This window comes from Vidua macroura, chromosome 3 (genome assembly GCF_024509145.1).
Source record: "Vidua macroura isolate BioBank_ID:100142 chromosome 3, ASM2450914v1, whole genome shotgun sequence".
NCBI lineage: Eukaryota > Metazoa > Chordata > Aves > Passeriformes > Viduidae > Vidua > Vidua macroura.
In genome coordinates, this window is record NC_071573.1 from 9,525,942 (window position 1) to 9,543,501 (window position 17,560).

Below are 17,560 nucleotides of genomic sequence, written 5' to 3' on the forward strand. Positions count from 1 at the left end.
ACCTAGCAGCATGCACAAGATTTCAAAATTAATTGTCAATATTCTGATCCTTTTCTTTGGTCAAGGTTGTGGCTTCCTTAGGCTCTGTGTGAATCTTATTAATGAATATGTTTTGTTTCTCCATTGAATACGCTTTGTTTCTCTATTGTTTCTGCAAATATCTTTGCAGTTGCTGAAAATCTCACGTCTATGTACATGTTTGATGAGAGTCTTGTCTGAGTAGACATACTGAAATAATAAAGTCCATTTTCTTGACACAGCTTTTTTTCCCTGACATTGAATGAAAAATGGGTCTTCTTTTAGGAAGGCTATAATTCAGTTATTCCATGTGTTTTAGCAGGATCTAAACTGAAAGTCTGCCCACAAATGAACTAGTAGCTTTGTTTTCAATCACCTGAAGTGTCTGTGGCACAGCTATTGGGTAGCTTACTGTGAGATTTCCTATGACATGTAATCTTGCATCACACTAATGTTACTTTTACTGAATTATGCTTGAAATATTGCTTAGAGTCCTCTCTCTGTATTTTTAGGCTATCTTAAGGTCTCTCCTATCACAAGGTTTCCTCATCTGTTACAGGAAGAAAATGATTGAAGTAAGCTTTTTAGTTCTAAATTTTTTTTAATTTAGAAAGTTCTGCACAAAAAAAAAATAGTTCCTGAGTATTCTGTCACCAGAATGCTTTTCTAGATCTAAAATAATAACTTCATTATGTACTTAAGTTTGCTTGGACTTCTAAATATAACTATTGACAGAAACGGTGACCTGTACGAAAGTAGTCTGTCTGGTCAATGGAAGATAAGACCTAAGTTTATTTCTTGAGGACAATTCCTCTGTGTAGGCTGGAGTAGGACAGGTGCCCTGACCCTGTTCAGTGCAGTCCCATCCACCCTAGTAAGATTCTAGTAGCAGTGCAGCCCTGTTACCTCTTCCTGTTGTTTCTGCTGCTTCTGCATGGTCCAATTGAGGTACCAAAGCTGTTCTTGCTTCTTTTAGTGAGGAAGTGTTTAAGCAGTTGGAGAGACTGGGTTGCAGCTACCATCTCTTTGCTGTGTGTCCCACTCCTATAGCACTGAGGTGACAGGGAAGAGTTTTTCCTTGGTTTTTTGGGGATGGCAGAAGGGTACGTTGGTGTGGGGATTGAGAGACACGGACCATGCTATGCAAGTAAAGCCAGTTATTACACTAGTCACCAGTATTTATAGTTCTCTAACTTCCACACAATTTTTTCCACTGAGACCCCTTTGCCCTGTTCCCTTAGTAACACAATCTTTTTGGTTATAAAGTCCCTGTTACATTCTTTTGTGCCAGCAATGTCCTTGTTCCATCTTGTCTCGTCAGAGTGACCAGACATGATTTCTTCACTTCTGTTTTTGGCTTGAGTTTCTCTCTCCCATGGCTTCCACTGTACCAGGGCCGAGAGGTGGGTGGTGCTACCCAGCTCAGCTTCTGTAGCTGTCTGATCTTCCACATGTTGGGGTGGTATTATCTCTGGATGCAGTGAGTACGGTAGGTAGAGCAAGTGAAGTGTCAAACATTGTCCCCCATCATCCTGAATTGCTGCATTGCCTCCAAATCAGTTTTCCTGGCCCTGAGTTGACGGCAATGTGACTGTCCTTTTCCCTTCCCATCCCCTCATTTTGGCTGTGGTGAGTGTTCAAGCTGTGTTGCAGCTGCTGAGAAGCCTTGATCCAGCCTGACTGGAGCTGTTTGTGTTCAGCTCTCCAACCTCTGACAGAAGTGGCTGTGTACAGCAGGCAAGTGGAAGCCTCTTTGTTCAGTCAAGGTACTGCTGCTGAAAAGGGAATGTGTCCTTGGAACTGGCAGAAAAGGGAATGTGTCCTTGGAAATATCTGCTCTAGGGCATGTGAGCTTCTCCTTGAAGAGCTATATACAGTGCATTTTGGGGAAAACAGTCTCTTCTGTGCTTGTAAGATGAAAATACGAAGTCACAAAACTCAGTGTAATCTTGTGTAGCAGGAAAGCTTTTGCTGTAGCTTATCTTTGTTGAACATCTTTAACTGGTGTTTGCCAGTGTGTTATAGGGAATTACAGCTTTAATGAAGAATATCCCAGAAGTTTGCACGGGGAATTGCTGTGTAGAACATTACTTGAGTAAATATTTGAGGCTCAGCATCTTTGCCACAGAAATCCTTTCGATTTTCTTTTTTTTTTTTTAATTAGGTACAGGATGTAGCAGGTAAGGCTACCCTGTGTTTGGTGGCTCAGCTCTGAGAGTAGTTAATACCTTGCACAGTAAGGAGATTAACAGGCTTTGGATTTTGGGCAAACTGTCAGCAAATCAGAGCAGGCTTTCTAGCTGTGTAGGCTTGCAGTGCAAACACGATGCAGGTACCCAAATGGCTGGTGGAAAAACCAGTCATCACCTGGTTTAGTGTAGGTGGCACTCAAGTGGATTGTGGAGCTTGGCTGATGCCATGTGATGCCACTTGGCGCTGGTTCCAGTATTCTGCACTGGCTCACCAGCCCCAAGGTATTCAGGTTATTGAAGCCAGACCCAATATTATACCTCAGCTAAACTAATGGGTCAGTGCAGGAACAGAGTGGGGTCTCTGCTGTTCTAGCCAATTATCCTTACTGGGGACATCAGCTAAGCCACGTCTGCACTGAAGGAGGCTGCTCTGCTGCAGATATCTGAAGTTAATTCTTCCAGTATTTAACTATTTGATAATATTAAGAACTGATTAATGTAGGATGTGCTAAGTAGCTGCAGCCTTAATGCAGATAAGTAACAAATGTGAAAAGTGTTTTTCTACAGCTCCTAATAGCCCTCATCCCTGTTTGGCAGAGGCACCAGGCTGGCTTGTAATAGCTGTCTGTTGCCCCCTTTAAGCTGAAGGAGTCTTAATTACTCTTGCTGCTCTCTAAGCATATTGATTTTCATGTTCAGTCTAGACCTTCTCATTAAATACAAATGGTGAAGCCAGACCATTGCAAAGGTTAGGAATTAAGCTTTCTCTCCAGTTTTGAGCATTTCTTATTTCAGGGGACTCAACAGACATGCTTTTAATTGGAAAATGTTAAGTTATGAGCTTTGCAGGGGGCAGATGCACACTGCTTTGATACTGAGTGCCTTATCTGCCACTGTTTCCTCTTGTGCTTCTCAGGCATGTACTTCACAACCAAACAGTAAATTGTTTTAGCAGCACTAGGGATGCCTCTTCTATTGTAGTAAACACTATTTTCCCTGTGTGTGGCACAATTAGCAGTGTGTAGATACTGTTTTGTGTTTCTCTCAGGTTCTGCACAAATGATGGTAGGTTATCCAAATGCTAAACTTCAAGTACTTAATGCTGAGACACTGAACAAATAAGCTGAGGAGGAATGTATTCATCTTGTTTAGGAATGAGCTTAAATCATTTCAACACCTGCTCTCACAGAGAAAAAGTAGTGTGAAGGATTTTATTTGCTTTCAACCAGAAAGAGTAACTTTTGGTAACTTTAGTATAAAACCAAAAATATATAGGCAAGTTAGACTTCCCTCCATCAAAGAATGATGTATATCCTGTTTAAAACCTGCCCTACCTTTACTAGTTCCTTCTAGTATTTGACACCCATTTGCCACAGATTTCATCAGTCTAACACAAGCTTAACTATACAGATTACAGGAAACTAGTCATGCCCAACATGTTTCTTTCACATTTGGGATGGTGCAGTGGAAGTCCCATAGGAGCCTCAAAGACCATGCTTTCTACTTCCTGCCATAAGGCTGCATGTTATGGTAAACTAGAGCAGCAGCTGATGGATATATCATCCATTGTGATGGATACACATGATGACAGTGGTCTGTGTGGATCTAATGCCATCACTGGGATGTGCTCAGGCCTCTCCTCTTGTGCATGGTCTGTGTATGTCACCTTCTGACACTGTGTGTGGCCAGCAGTGTTTTCTTCATCGTGGGATGCCAAATCCTTTAGCTGAAGGGTGTCTCTCAGCAGGACTTCTAGAGAGATTTCCTCCAGTTTATGCCAACCATTTACTGTCAAGTGAGGTATTTTGAAGTATTCTTTCAATGTGCCTTTCTGTTTAGGACATAAGGAGGAATTTTTTCCCAGACAGGGCAATTAAGCATCCTTCCCCATGTGCTTATTCCATAGGTACAAATATGCAACAGAATAAAGAGGCTACAAAATGACTACTTGCTTGAAATGTGTTTATGTGCTGCATGACAGAGTTCTTTCTGCCCCAGGTCCATCGTTTTTTGGCTGCAGTACGTAGCAGCAGCCATTGGAAAGGACCAAAGAAATTCCTTTTTTGTGCCTTGGAAACTGGATTAATCTGCAGGAAATGTTGCTAGTGCTCTACTCTGATTTTGTTCTTAAGTGACCTTTGGGGGGTCTTCAGCACACATTGTACAGTCTGATTTCTTTGGAGGTTAGGGGATGATTAGTGGCTGGGTCTCTTGCTATTGAGCATTCAAGGCTTTCCAGGAGTCCTTTAGCAGCCAAAAATGGCATCAGGCAAGTAATGCACTCTATGTATGCTCTCTAGTGCAGCATGTGAAAGGGACAGTGGACTGTTACTACTTTGCTCTTGGTAATTTTTTCCTCCCACTTTTACTCTGACACTTCAGAGACCAGATCTCTTTTCAGCACTGACATTTGGGGAATTCCATCCTTTAAGAAAATGTTCCATGTAGCTCTTACTGAAAATTAAGCTTAAATTTTGCTTGTGTAATGCTGCAGATGAGCAGACAGGCAAGTGGTCAGTCTTGCCCCAAAAAGTTATGTGCAGGAAAGGAGTTTTCAATTGAGTGAAAACTTGGTTGGAATTTAGAGGGGGGAAAAAACTCAAAAAGTTGGGCAGGTGATGCTGGTTTGGCAGTGCAGCCAGCCTAATGTTTGTACTGTGGCAACCAGGAAGAGGCTTTAAATGCAGAAGGGGATGGTGGGAATGCCTTTGAAGGAGAGGGGATTTTTTGCTGACTTCTACATCGGGTGGTATCTTTTGGTTGTTGCACAGGCAGAAAGATATCCAGCTCAAGCTTTGAGTGAGCTTTGGGCTCAAGCTACATGCAGATGAATGCATGTGTTTTGGCATGAGGTGATTCCATTCAACTGAACACTGAAGTCATGAGTGACTTCCATGACGTGACGTCCATGAACTTGGATGGGTGTTGAGCTAGTGGCAGAGAATAATATTTCTCTGTGCTTCTTCCCTTTTGTGCATCAAATGGAGAAATAGTCCTTTCCTTTTCCACAAAGCAGATGACATGTAAGTTATTAAAGTATGTTAATGTGATTTGTACACAATGCTCTTAAGAAACTTTCTTCTGTACTAGTGTATCTTCTGGTAGTATAGGAATTACTGTAACCCAGCAGGATATTGATGTGTCTAATCTCCTGCTCTGTATCTGGCAGCAATCATTAGCTACTAACTCAGGAGACAGGTAAAAATAGATGAAAAATCACCATGCAAGTAATCCAATGCTTCCTTACGTAGGAAATAAAAATGCTTTTATTCTCTTGATGCAAGTTGAACTAATCTCCTTGCAATTATCAGCCTAGCTAGCATATCCACAAATATTACTTCTGCTAAATTTTCAGTGTGCTTAATTAGCATTTTTTCTTAGGAAAAAAATCTGTAACCACTTCTTGCTCTGACCAGACTTCGTGTGTGTCCTTGGACACCAATTGCTTTGAATTTGTCTGCTTTTTTTTGTGGTTTTTTTTTTTTTGGTGGTTTTTGTTTTTTGTTTTTTTTGGTTTTTTTTTTTTTTTGGTGTTTTTTTTTTTGTGGTTTTATTTTTTTTTTTTTATTTTTTTTTTGGAAGTGGACTACTCCTGGAAACTTACTACTGCTGCAAAATAAAGGGCAGGGGAAAATTACGCAAACCCACATTTTCATTGAGGCTGAAGTTAAAAACTTCTGCACTTTGTTAGGTAGGGATAAGAAATGGAGTATGGAATGCATGCTTTGGCTGGTCCAATTATTTTTGAATATATAATTTGGGTCCAAGTCACCTTGGTGCTGGAAGAGTGTAGGCAGTCTACTGCACAGTACATGTATCGTGTTTATAACAGAAATATGTATGTCAAAGCAATAACAAGTTCTTATCACTTGTTTTTCCCTGCTATTATCTTAGGCATGTTTAGACTGACCAAACTGGTCTGGAAATAAACTTGTGAGTTTTGATGTCCCAACTTGATAACAGATTAATACTTAAGGAAGAATTTAACTGTATGTCTCAAGAATTAAGTGAAGTTCATGGAAAAGTTGTAAAACCATTAGCTCTGCATGCACATGTTTTTTACTTGATTACAGTGCAATGACCCCAAACCTCAGATTTGCCTCCCTTGGGATAATCTGGACCTCCCCAGTTCCCTGTTGTTACAGACACTTTGCTCTTGCTCTCAGCCCATAGCATCCAAGATTTCTATCTCAAAAGTTAAAATACAGTCCTGTAAATTGGAGTTAAACATTTTTTAAATATCAAGATGGAATGTGATATAATTATGTACAATCTTCTTGGGGTTGATATGTCTGTTTGATAAAGGTCCTTGGGTTTTGTAAAACAAGTGGGATTTGTGCTCTGAATTTATGTGCCTGGTCCTGACCTCACAGTCGTTGGTGCCACGAGGCTGTTTGGGAGTGCCTGTATGTCAAGTTAAAGGTAGGAACTCCTTCTCTCATGCGCTGCTGGGGAAGAAACAGGGACAGGGCACAAGAGCCAGGGAGTGTGTTACAGCCAGGTACAGCAGCTCCTGACCTGTGTCTGTTATGTGATTAACATCACTCCCACTACACTTTTTTGGTGAGCAGTAAGCAAAGGCAGTAATCTAGATATTTAATTGCTCAAACTGTAAAGCAGATGAAACTGCATAATTGGTGTTACAAGTTGTTACTGAAGTGTTGTCACGGATGTCAAGAAAAGTGTTCGTATTCTAACACAATTAAAAAAGACTGAGTTCTCACAGCAGTATCTGAATGCATGGCTCTGTTTGTAGCTCTGGTTGAGGACTAATTTTTTTTTTTTTTTTTGCTTTATTGTGGTTGGTGAATTTGATTTTCCTAACCATGCTTAGCATTTGGACTCATGGAAAGCTTATTCATGTTAAATAGAGTTTGGGGAAGTTGAGATGGGACTGGAGGAGGAGTACTTCTCAAATGTTCCTTTGTAGACTGGTAGAAGAATTTTTGTTGTTAATGAAAGCTTGTGTTGAATTTGTACAGCACTGCTTATATGGAAGCAAACTATGGCATTTTGAGCATGGAACAGAAGAAAAATGTATTCAGCATATTGATCCTTCATTCCAAAATGGTTCTTTGAAGAGCAATGATTTATTTAGCACTAAAACCTTTTGGTTCTTGATTAAGTTGCCCAAACAAATTAAAATCCGTGTTTTGTCCTAATTTTTTAGGAGAATTGAAGTCAATATCTGCATAAACCACGGTCTCTGGCAGGTGGGCATGTGGTGTGTTGTCATGCTTAGTAAGGTTGTAATAGCTTATGAGATTTGAAGGAAAAGGAAAGGGCACGTGAATAAACAGACTTTACTACAGGCTTTGTAGTACAGAGGTAAAATAGTAAAGGAAGTGATAGTCAGTTCTTTTTAAGACTGGACTAATACTGGGCTTTGTAAACCTTAGCTATCCTTCTGTTAGCTGCACACTCTTTCACGATTCCAGCATTCCACATAGTGGTTATAAACTAATTTTCCTGTTGCCTCTCCAGCCCCAGTTCGGTTCCTCGGGCGGGGCCGGGCCGGCGGGGGGGCCGCGCTGCCGTTGCCATGGCAGCGCCCGCCGCCGCCGCAGCATCCTCCGCAGCAACTTTCCCCCCAGCTTAAAAGCGAGCCAAGGCGGTCGCGGCGGCCGAGAGGGACGGGACGGGGCGGCGAGGGTCCGTCGGCGGCTGCGGAGCGGCGGCCGCTGCCTTGTCCTGCCTCCCGCGCCTGCGGAGCGCCCGCGCCCCGCCTGCGGCTCCCCTGGGGCAGCGCGGAGCCATTTTGCCGAGCGGGTGGGTGGAGGGTCCCGGTCCCCTTCGGCGCCGTGTCCCGACCCCGCCGACTCCTTCCCTTCTCCGCTCCCGCCGGCGGCCGACGCGCGCTCCTTGTGCTTGATCCCGTCCTCAGGCAGGAATCGCCCAGCATGCCGATCGCCCACTTGCTGGAGCTATGGAAAGGGATAGAGGTGGAGCCCATGGAGACGGAGGTGAGCGGCAGCGGGGGCGTGCGGCAGCGGCCGTGCTGCCGGTCCCCCTTTCCCGCCGGGGGAAGCGCCTCGGTGCCCAAACCTCACGAAATGGGGTGTGATGAGCATCCCTCGCCCGCTCTGCTCGCTGCCGAGGGCGGGGAGCCAGGCGAGGCTCGGGAACCTGTTGCCTCACAGGCGGAGCGGTTTGGAGCGGCAGCCGCGGAGCCCGGGCAGTGCGGGATGTTCCGTCCTGTCCTGCCCGCCCGGCACCGGGCTCGGGTCGGAACAGTGCCCCGGAGGACTGGGGTAGCTGGAAAGGAAAGAGCGTACACAACAGATGGACAAAAAAGTGGGCTCAGTCGTACTCGGGCTCACATTTAAGCATGAAGTATGTGATCTGTAATTTGAGGCTCGAATAGGTCCATAGACCTCACTTGGGTTCTGATTACCCATTTGCCCACTACCTCTTAGCCTAAGACTGCTTTCCGTGTCATACTGGAAACCTGATGCTGTGATAATTAGCTGGCTGCTGTGTTACGTGTGCTCACAATTTGTCTTGCAGTGTTTTCATTACCTGCAATCTGGGGTTATCTTGTGTCAAGAAAGGCAACATTCAAGTTCAAGAAGTGTTTGGACAGTGCTCTCAGTCACATGGTGTGATTCGTGGGGATGTCCTGTGCAGGAGCTGAGCTCTGTAATCCTTGTGGGTTTCCAACCTTCCAGCTTGGGTTATTCTATGACTTTATGGTTTTTGTACTGTAACAGGGCAAGGTAGGTTCCTGAGTATTTCTGGGGCTGTTGAGCAGTGCAAAAACCCCAGAGTATTTCAGGTCAATTGTTTGTAGCACAGGATGCACATTTGTAACAGACAGGTGGTAGAAATAGATGAATTAAACTTGTGAGGTGGGGGATGTTGGTGTTTATCTTTTAACCGCCCATCCCCTTGTTTGATTGAAATACTGTAGAAGGGTTGTGGTAAGAGGGAAAGATGGGAGTGTAACTGAGACAGACAGGTTATGAAGAACACAAAACACTTGACTCAAAAGGAGCTGCTGAACTGCAGGAAAGGTTTCATGCTAGGTGTTAGTTTGCGCATGTAAATAATACAGCAGAATAATAATTATGCCAGCATAGATAATTCTGGAGTCCCTAGGTTAAAAACAAGTTGTGGGGCACTTGCAAAGATTTTAATAATGTAATTCACTTCTGAATACTGTCACTTATTCCACTTTGTGGGATGCAAGGAATCTGAGGGTTAATAAACAGGTTATAGCTGGGACACTGTATCATTCCTGTTTTTGCTTTAGAAGTCAGCTGACACCTTGTTAAATCACTTTCACAATGAGAAGACTTGTATAGCTGTATTTATGATGAACAGATTTCTGCTGATCATCATAGAAATGGTGCTCCCCTCCCAAGTCTACCTTTCTGTTGACTGGTATTCAAAGTGCATATGCATGCCTGTGTTGGTTTTTTTTTTTTCCTTCTTCCTTCCCTCCTTTCTAAAATCAGTTCGTTTTTTGTGTGCCCAATGTTTTTTTCTTTCCTGCCCAGACAGAAAGCACTTCAGTCATTGCTTTTTCTGTTGTCAGTTTCTGGGGAAAACTCCCTTAGAGCGCAGGGTAAATCCTGCACTAAAGCCCAATGTACATTGCCTGGGGCAATATCTTTGTATTGTTATCTCTTTTGCTGGTAGAGAACTACTTAGACCTTTCTTTCAGACGAAACTGTGTGGATTTCCTTAGGAGGGATAATTGACCCATTGCAATGATAGTTAATCATTGCACTTCTAGGTTTAGGTGGTGTTTGTGGGTTTTTTTTTTTTTTTGTTTTTTTTTTTTTTCCTTTCCCGCTTGAAAGAACAGCATAGCTGAGCTACACTGTTCCATCACTTCCTGAGATTTCACTTACAAAAAGTTGAGGATTAAAGAATTGCAGGTGTAAACTCCTGCAGTTTAGATAGGAACAACATATAAAACACCATTTATTGGCTCTATTTATTGCTTTCTCTAAACACGACAAAGATATGCTATAACTTCAGACCATTTTAGATCATGCTGTAGATAGGATTGCTGAAGCACTGTTTACTCGAATCTAGTAAAAGCACATAGAAATTAATTTCATCTCTTGTGGGCTCTTGTCCATGAAGACATTTTCAAACAGCAGAAACATTTATTCTTTAATGAACTGAATGCAGCTTAAACACTAGTGGTTGTACTGATTCAAGAGAACTGTCATGGTCTCTCAATCTGTGTGGGATAAAATGTTTTCATGATTGTCTGCAAGTTGTTCTTTTTCATGGAAGCTTTTCACAGTTGGTAGACAAGGAGGGAGACAGTTTAATTCTTTGATGCATATGGACCTCTTTCTCCTTCCCTTCCTTAATGCCAAAAACCCTTTTAAAACAGAGACATTTATGAGTGCCTGTGCATGACTCAGGTGAATGACTTGCAGATATTAAAGACAGCTTTTATAGTAAATCAATCACTTGCTAAGGAAGAGTGCATCAAGGGCATGTTCTATATTATGTTTGTGTAAAGGAAGATTAGAGTGGAATACTGCTGTTTTCACCTGTTGACTCAGGAGGTCATTAATTGTGTTTGACAAGTAAGCAAGAAAATTGGGATATTTGCTGTTCTAAATTTCTTTGAGAGTAGGCAAAGCTATTGATCCCACTCAAGCTGCATGGCTAGGATACTAAATTACAGCCTTGGGAATATTTTTCCTGAGAAAGCATTGTGTGATCAAACTCTATGTAACCTTTCTACCTGTTTTCCAAAGCGTTCATCACTTAATGATTTTAAGTAAGCACAGCATTTAAATGGAAGTTGTTTAGAAAATTTGCTCCTATATATACACACATAGTCTCTTTTCCCAGTAGGAAATTATGTTCCATTTCTCTAGTTTTTTTTTTTTTGTTCTTTATTGATTCTATGACAAATTTGGCTTCAACTATTCATCAGCAGTTTTAATAATTCTTTTATTGTGCTTTCTTCTCTTAACATTTTATAGATCTTGGAGAAAACAGGTCTTTATGGATTCAAAGGTTAATTTACCTGTGCAAAGTGTGAAGAATTGAACAAGCTTACTATAGTAGGATAAATTGAAAGCAACTTAACTGCCTCAAACTAAATTGACTAGATCTTGGCTTAAAATTGTCTTTCTTGGTAGCATATATTTACAGGATTTTTCTTCTCTTTTCTCCTCTCTGTTTACTAGACTGTAGTGGAAGATGCTGCCCTGGATGAAGAACCTGTAAAAGAGGTAAATCAGCTGATTCATGGATTACAAAAATGTTAACAAATTATTGTAATATCACCTTCTGTCTTCATGAAACAAAATGTCTCTGGTACATGTTCTCCACATGCTTGTAGCTGTCAAGATACAAAGCCAACCCATTTTTGGTCTCTTATTACAAGGTCAAGTGAGGAATAAAAAGATGCGTTCAACTAGAGGTTAGGGAACTTTATTTACAGATATTGGCTGTGCATTTTTACCGAGAAAGAGCACACAACTTCTTGAGGTATATAGTTTTACTGCAGAGACCATTTTGTAATGACCTTAAAAAGAGTAGCTGTCATATTAACAAGGTTTGTGTATTGTAAATTGTGCATAAGTTAATTCCATGGACTCTTAAATTGAAGTCATTACTGCTTGTTCCCTTGGCTGGATCTTCACCACAATAAGACTGAGCTAACCTTTTGCTTTAAGTTAATCTGTTGTTTATATTATTGTGGCACTGTACTGTTGTGCTAATTAAGACAGACAAACAAATCCAAACCTACGGGGAAAGGTAAGTCTTGCCTCGGAGTGTTTAAATGCCATATAAGTCATATGAAGATATAAAGCAGGCAAGGTCAAATCATCATTCAGTATTATGATGAGCTGAGGGCAAAGCTTGATACTGGTCCTATATGTCAGTGCAAGGTGCTGCTGGTTTCTGTAGAGTGACCCAAGGGTTGCTTGATGGATCATCAGCCATTTGCTGATGTCCAAAAGCAAAGCAGACTGAATCCCTTGAGGACTGAAGGGAGGCTGCAGAGATGCATGTCTAAGTAACCACCTTTTGAAGATCAACTTCCTGGTATCTCTTACTCCTTGAAATATAAAACTTACCTTTGATGTCTGGGTTTCTGTGCAAGGATGTGGTTTTGGTAATTTTTACTATGTTAAAGGCATAGTTTAACCCCCTACTGATAGGAAGAAGGAAGAAATCTTAGCTTTGATCTCTGAAATGAGTGCAACTTCCAAATGGATTTTTTCCCCCTTCCATTACCATTTCTTAAAAAGAGCAGTAAATTACCCTTTAAAAAGCTTGGGGAAGAAATTAAGTGCAGATAGCTTGGTTCATCACTTTCTTTGAGGCTATGGCTGAAGATAAAATTTCTGATTGGTGGGTTTTAGGAGGACTCTTTTGTTAATATAGCCTTCATTTCCCAAATTAATTTAAATCTAGTTAATTTCCATTAGGGATGCTTCTTATAATTTTTAAGTCTGAAATTTGGCAGAAAAAAAGGCATGTAAAGCAATGTAATAACTGCTTTAAAGAAACCTTAATCCTGTGTTCTCATTTTCTGATGTAAACATTGCAGTGTGCAACTTAATATCTGTAATGGTGTTTCTTTCTGATTTTTTTTTCTCCCTTTCTCTGCTGCTGCCATGCTATTTCAGCCCTTTGCTGGCTCAGTCTGTAAGCCTCTTCCATTTTCATGGAACTTGTGTCCTGCTGTAGTGGTATTGTAAGAAAGAGCAGTCTACTCCTCAGGTGACTGATAGCTGTACTGTGCCCAACCCCAAAGAACATTTTTTTTGTTGAGAGATGGAAGAGTGACTTAAGGAGTGAATTTAAATCATGTAATACAGTTGTTCGTGCCTGCTTAAAGGATGTTTTTGTAAATTTCCTGCCTTAGGCTATGTTGGCCTCCTGCTGTTTATCCCATGCTGCGTGTAGTGTGGACAAATGAGATGGTGGTAAAATGCATTGTAAAAACTGCACTTCTCATTGTTTTTTCTGAGGTCTGATTTTCCTGTTGATGGATAATTTCTTTAAATGTCTTGGGGGCATAAATTAATGGGGTTGTTGGATAGAGCAAGTGTTCCTGAGACACATCTTGGCCCTAGAGCATTGTGTCAGCTCTGCTCTAGAATTGTCACCCAGATTACTGAGGGTTTCAATCAGGGCTTGTTCCTAGGGTGAGGAACATCCCACAGACCCTGTTTGTCCTGTTACAAAAGCAAGCAGATTAGTGGATGGAAATCCTTAAGAGGATTTTATACTCCTGCAGCATTTTATACTCCTCCCATCTTGTGGGATGCAGTTTTTCCTTAGGAGGTTCTTTTTGACAAAATGGTCTTTTCTTGATAGAGGAGGAGAAGTCTGACCATCTGTGTTGGTTAGAGGCCCCAGCATACTTAAGGGTGATGTGTCCTGTACTCTAGTCTAGGTCAAAGTGTTGGCATTCTAGCTAAACTTCCTTGAAGGTGCAGCTGGCACCAAAATTCTTTGTCACATTTTTCTAAAATAATGAGAATGTTTACAAAACAGCTCGCAGTCCTTTGAAATTACAACATTCAGAAGCTATCTTGTAACACTTCTTTGAGCTGTTTTACCCTTTCAAGAGGATTTGTATCCTCTAGTTTAAATGTTGCATGGGGCTGTTGGGGAAAGTAGAGCAGGTATGCAGTGGAAATGCTGATACACAAACAGAACTGCCCAGCAAAACTGAAAGTGTCAGTACCTAGGCTTACTTTTAACTCCTGTGTAGTTTCCAAAGACATGTAACTTCTGCTGATAGTGTGTGCACTGGTGAAAATGTGAGTAATAAAATTGGAGGGAGCAAAGGTGGATGCTCTGTGTGTAGCTTATGAAGCTATAGTTGCAGGCTCTGCCACTGTCTATAGTGAGGATATCAATTTATTGGATTGTCATTGAAAGATGGAGTTTCTATAACTAATGGCAGTAACAGCCTGTGTGATACTTTTTAGGAACTGAAGGAAAACTGCACTGAATGATCACAATGAGGAAAACGTGAAACCTGCACATCAGTGGAAATAGTATATTTGTTGCTCTAGTGCTACTGTTATCAAGGCAAAAAATGTTCATAGCAACATAAAAAAATGGATGTTTTCTAGGAAAAACATAGAAAAATAGATGTTGGAAGGTGCTTCTGGAGGTCATCTAGCCCAACCTTCCCTGCCTTGATGAAAGTAGTGTCAGTGGTGCAAAAGTGCTTGGCACTGCACCACTGCATCCAGTTGTGCCTTGAGTGGACTCTAGATCTCTGGGACCCATTTCTAGCATTTGATCACCTTAAGAGGAGAAAAAAAAAACACATTAATGTCTAAAGTTTTCTGTGTTTTGGTTGTGTTCACTGCCTCCTGTCACTTCACTGGAGATACCATTGCAAAGAGTCTTGTTCTGTCATTTTTTTCTCTCTTTGGGTATTTATATATGCAAATAAGACACGTTCTCCATTCTTTCCTTGTCTCCTGCATTGTCTTCTTCAGGGGTTACAATTCCAGCTTTCTCAGAATCTTTTCTGTAGGTCAGAACTGCTCTTCCATTGTTTATTTTTTTTGGTGATTCACCTTCACTTGTTCCAGTATGTTCATGTCTTTTTTTTTTTTTTTTTTGAACAGTGTAAACCCAGAACAGGGCATCACTCCAGATGTCTTAGCAGTGCTGAATGGAAGAGAGGGATCATTGCACTAGACCTGCTGGCATCACCTTCTCTAATACAGCCCAGAGTGCTGTCAACTCTTTGCCAGCTGGCTCAATTGAACTTCTCCACCAGGATGCCCAGGTCCTGCTCTGAAAAGATGAATTCTGGCTGTGTAGCCCCTAGCCTGTAGCATAGGGTTATTTTTCTTGATATACAGAACCTTGCATGTTCCTTTGCCAGACTTCAGGATAATACTGTTGGCCAGTTTCTTCAGTCAGCAGAAGTCCCTCTGGACACAGCTCAACTGTCTGGTGTTACTAGCTGTTACTGCATTTTGTAACATCTGCAAACTTGTGTGTACTCTGCCCACTCATCCAAATCATTAATGAAGATGTTAAATAATCCAGGGCCCAGTGTTGATCCCTGGGGTACACCAGTGACTGACTCCAACAGAACTTTGTGCTGATCACAACCCTCTGGGTATTGTAGTTCAGTTTTTCATCCATCTCACTGTTCGCTTATCTGATTCAATCAATCCTTCTACTGTTTGAGAAGATGTAGGAGACAGTGGCAAAAGTCTTACTTGAAGCCTGCACCTTCATTCTTCAAAATAGTGAAGGCTGTCAGGATGTTTAAGCACAATTTTCCTCTTCACAAATCTATGGTGACTACAGCAAATAATTTTCTTGCCATTCATGTGCTTGTGAATTCTTTCTAGAGCAGTTTGATTCATCACCCTTTCAGGTACTGAGGTGAAGCTGACTGGCTTGCAATTTGCTGGATCTTCCTTCTTGAAGAGAAGAACTACATCCTTTCTCACACCTCTCAAGAAGCTTTTCAAATTTCCATGTGTCTTTGGAGTACTAAGAGTGGCCACACAATTATATTGGTCAGTTCCCTCAGCATTAATGGATGTATCTCATCAAGTACCACATTCTTTTTGCAGGGCATGTTGTGTTTGCTTAAATGCCCCCTAAGCTGACCCTCCTCCACTAAAGCCAAATCCTTCTTTCCCACCTTTTTTCAGGTGCTTGGGAGTCCTAAAGGCTCAGAATTACCAGTAAAGACCATAGCAAAGAAAGTACTGGGTAGCTTGGCTTTCTTGTATCTTTTGTCACCATATCTCCTTTCCTGCTCAGTAGCAGGACCAAAGATATTCCTTTTGTTGCTGCTGGAACTACAGTAGTCCTTGTTACTCTCTACCTCTGTTGCCAGATGGAATTGCACATGGGCTTTGGCTTTCCTGACACCACAACTACGTGCCTAATAGTCTTCATGCTGCTCCTGGACACATCTTTCCTCCATTGAGATATACTTCTCTTGCATGTCTGAGGTTTTTCAAATGCCCCTTGTTCATTCATGCAGGCCTTTGACTGCCTTTGCATGATTTTTTTGTTGGTCAGGGTGGCCAAACCTGAACTAGGAGGAGAGGTGATCCTTGAAAATTATCCAGCTGTCCTGTACCCCTCGTCTGCCATGGGATTCAGCCAAGCAGGTGCTTGAAGGGAACAAAATCTGTTCTGATGAAGTCTGCAATTATGACCTTGACTTTTGCTTTGCTCTTTTGTCTTGGGATCTTGAGTTTCCTCTCATGATAACTGCAAGGAAAACTGCTCTGGAACTTCAGTCTTGACCAGTTCTTTCTTGTTTGTAGGGATCAGGTCCAGCAGAGCAACTTCCCTCATTGGCTTGTTAATGACCTGTATCAAGAATTTGTCAATGCAGCAGTCTCTTGGATTGCTCTTGATTTTCAAAAGATACGAGAGTGGATAAAGTGGATTCTTTGAGGATTAGGATCTGTGCATATGAGGCTTCTTCCTGTTTTCTGAAGAAGACCTCTGCTTCTTCCTGGACAGGTTGTTTGCAGCAGGTACCTGCCATAGTGCTGAGGCACATCTGTGCCAGTGTAATGTTGAGCCACCAGCAGCAGCCTCTGTTTCAAAGAGACTGGAATAATTTTCAGCTACAGAGACAATAGGGAGTGCTTCTAGGCTGTTTGTTGTGATTTTCACTGGGATTATGTCAAAACAGCTTAACCAGTGCACACCAGTACTAGAGTTGCTGGTGTATCTGTCTCATGAAAAAAACATCAGTGAAGTTAAAGCAGGTCAGAACATTCTGGTTTGCCATTAAAAGAGTTGCTTTTCTTGAAGAGCTGGAGAGGTGGTTGTTGTTTGGTGTTTTTTTTTTTTTTTTCCAGTAATATCTGGTGAACTTTCACTTGTCTCCCACCTCAATTAATTAAAGGTCTCAATATACCTCATATGCAGTGTTCAATCCATTATAAAACATACATCTGTATGTTGATGATTTTTAACAGTAATTATAGATGACTGCAGAGCAAAGGAAAAAATCTACATCTCCATGGTTGAGCTTGTAGGTCACAGATTAGCATGTGTATTGAGGTTTTTCAAACAGGATGACTTTATTTTTCTGCTGGTTTGTGAGTTGTGTTTTAGTTGTCAGGAATGATCACAGAACACGAGACATTTCTTGGTATATATGTTTATACATACACTCACAAGAAGTCTGTACCTTATTAAAAAACTTGGCTTGCAAGAAGAGCTTTTCATTTCAGGGAAAAACAAATAGGAAGCTTATTGTCAAATGAGTGGTATGGCAAAAAGTGTAGAGAAGTACAATTTTGTAATATGGTGAAAAAAACTTTTGAGGAGAGAAGCCTGGTTTGGGTTGCTAGATGACAGCAACATGTTTACTGAACATACTGGGCTTTTTGTTTCCT

General features: G+C 41.4%; 1 long non-coding RNA gene across 1 annotated transcript in view; it reads left to right on the forward strand.

Moving 5' to 3' along the window:
• Positions 1–7,834: 7,834 nt before the first annotated feature.
• LOC128805030 (uncharacterized) overlaps positions 7,835–17,560 on the forward strand; it is a 45,495-nt gene continuing 35,769 nt past the window's right edge. Inside the window, exons 1-3 of the long non-coding RNA XR_008436246.1 lie at positions 7,835–7,979; positions 8,095–8,173; positions 11,375–11,419. This is a non-coding gene — a long non-coding RNA (uncharacterized LOC128805030). The remainder of the gene's footprint in view (positions 7,980–8,094; positions 8,174–11,374; positions 11,420–17,560) is intronic.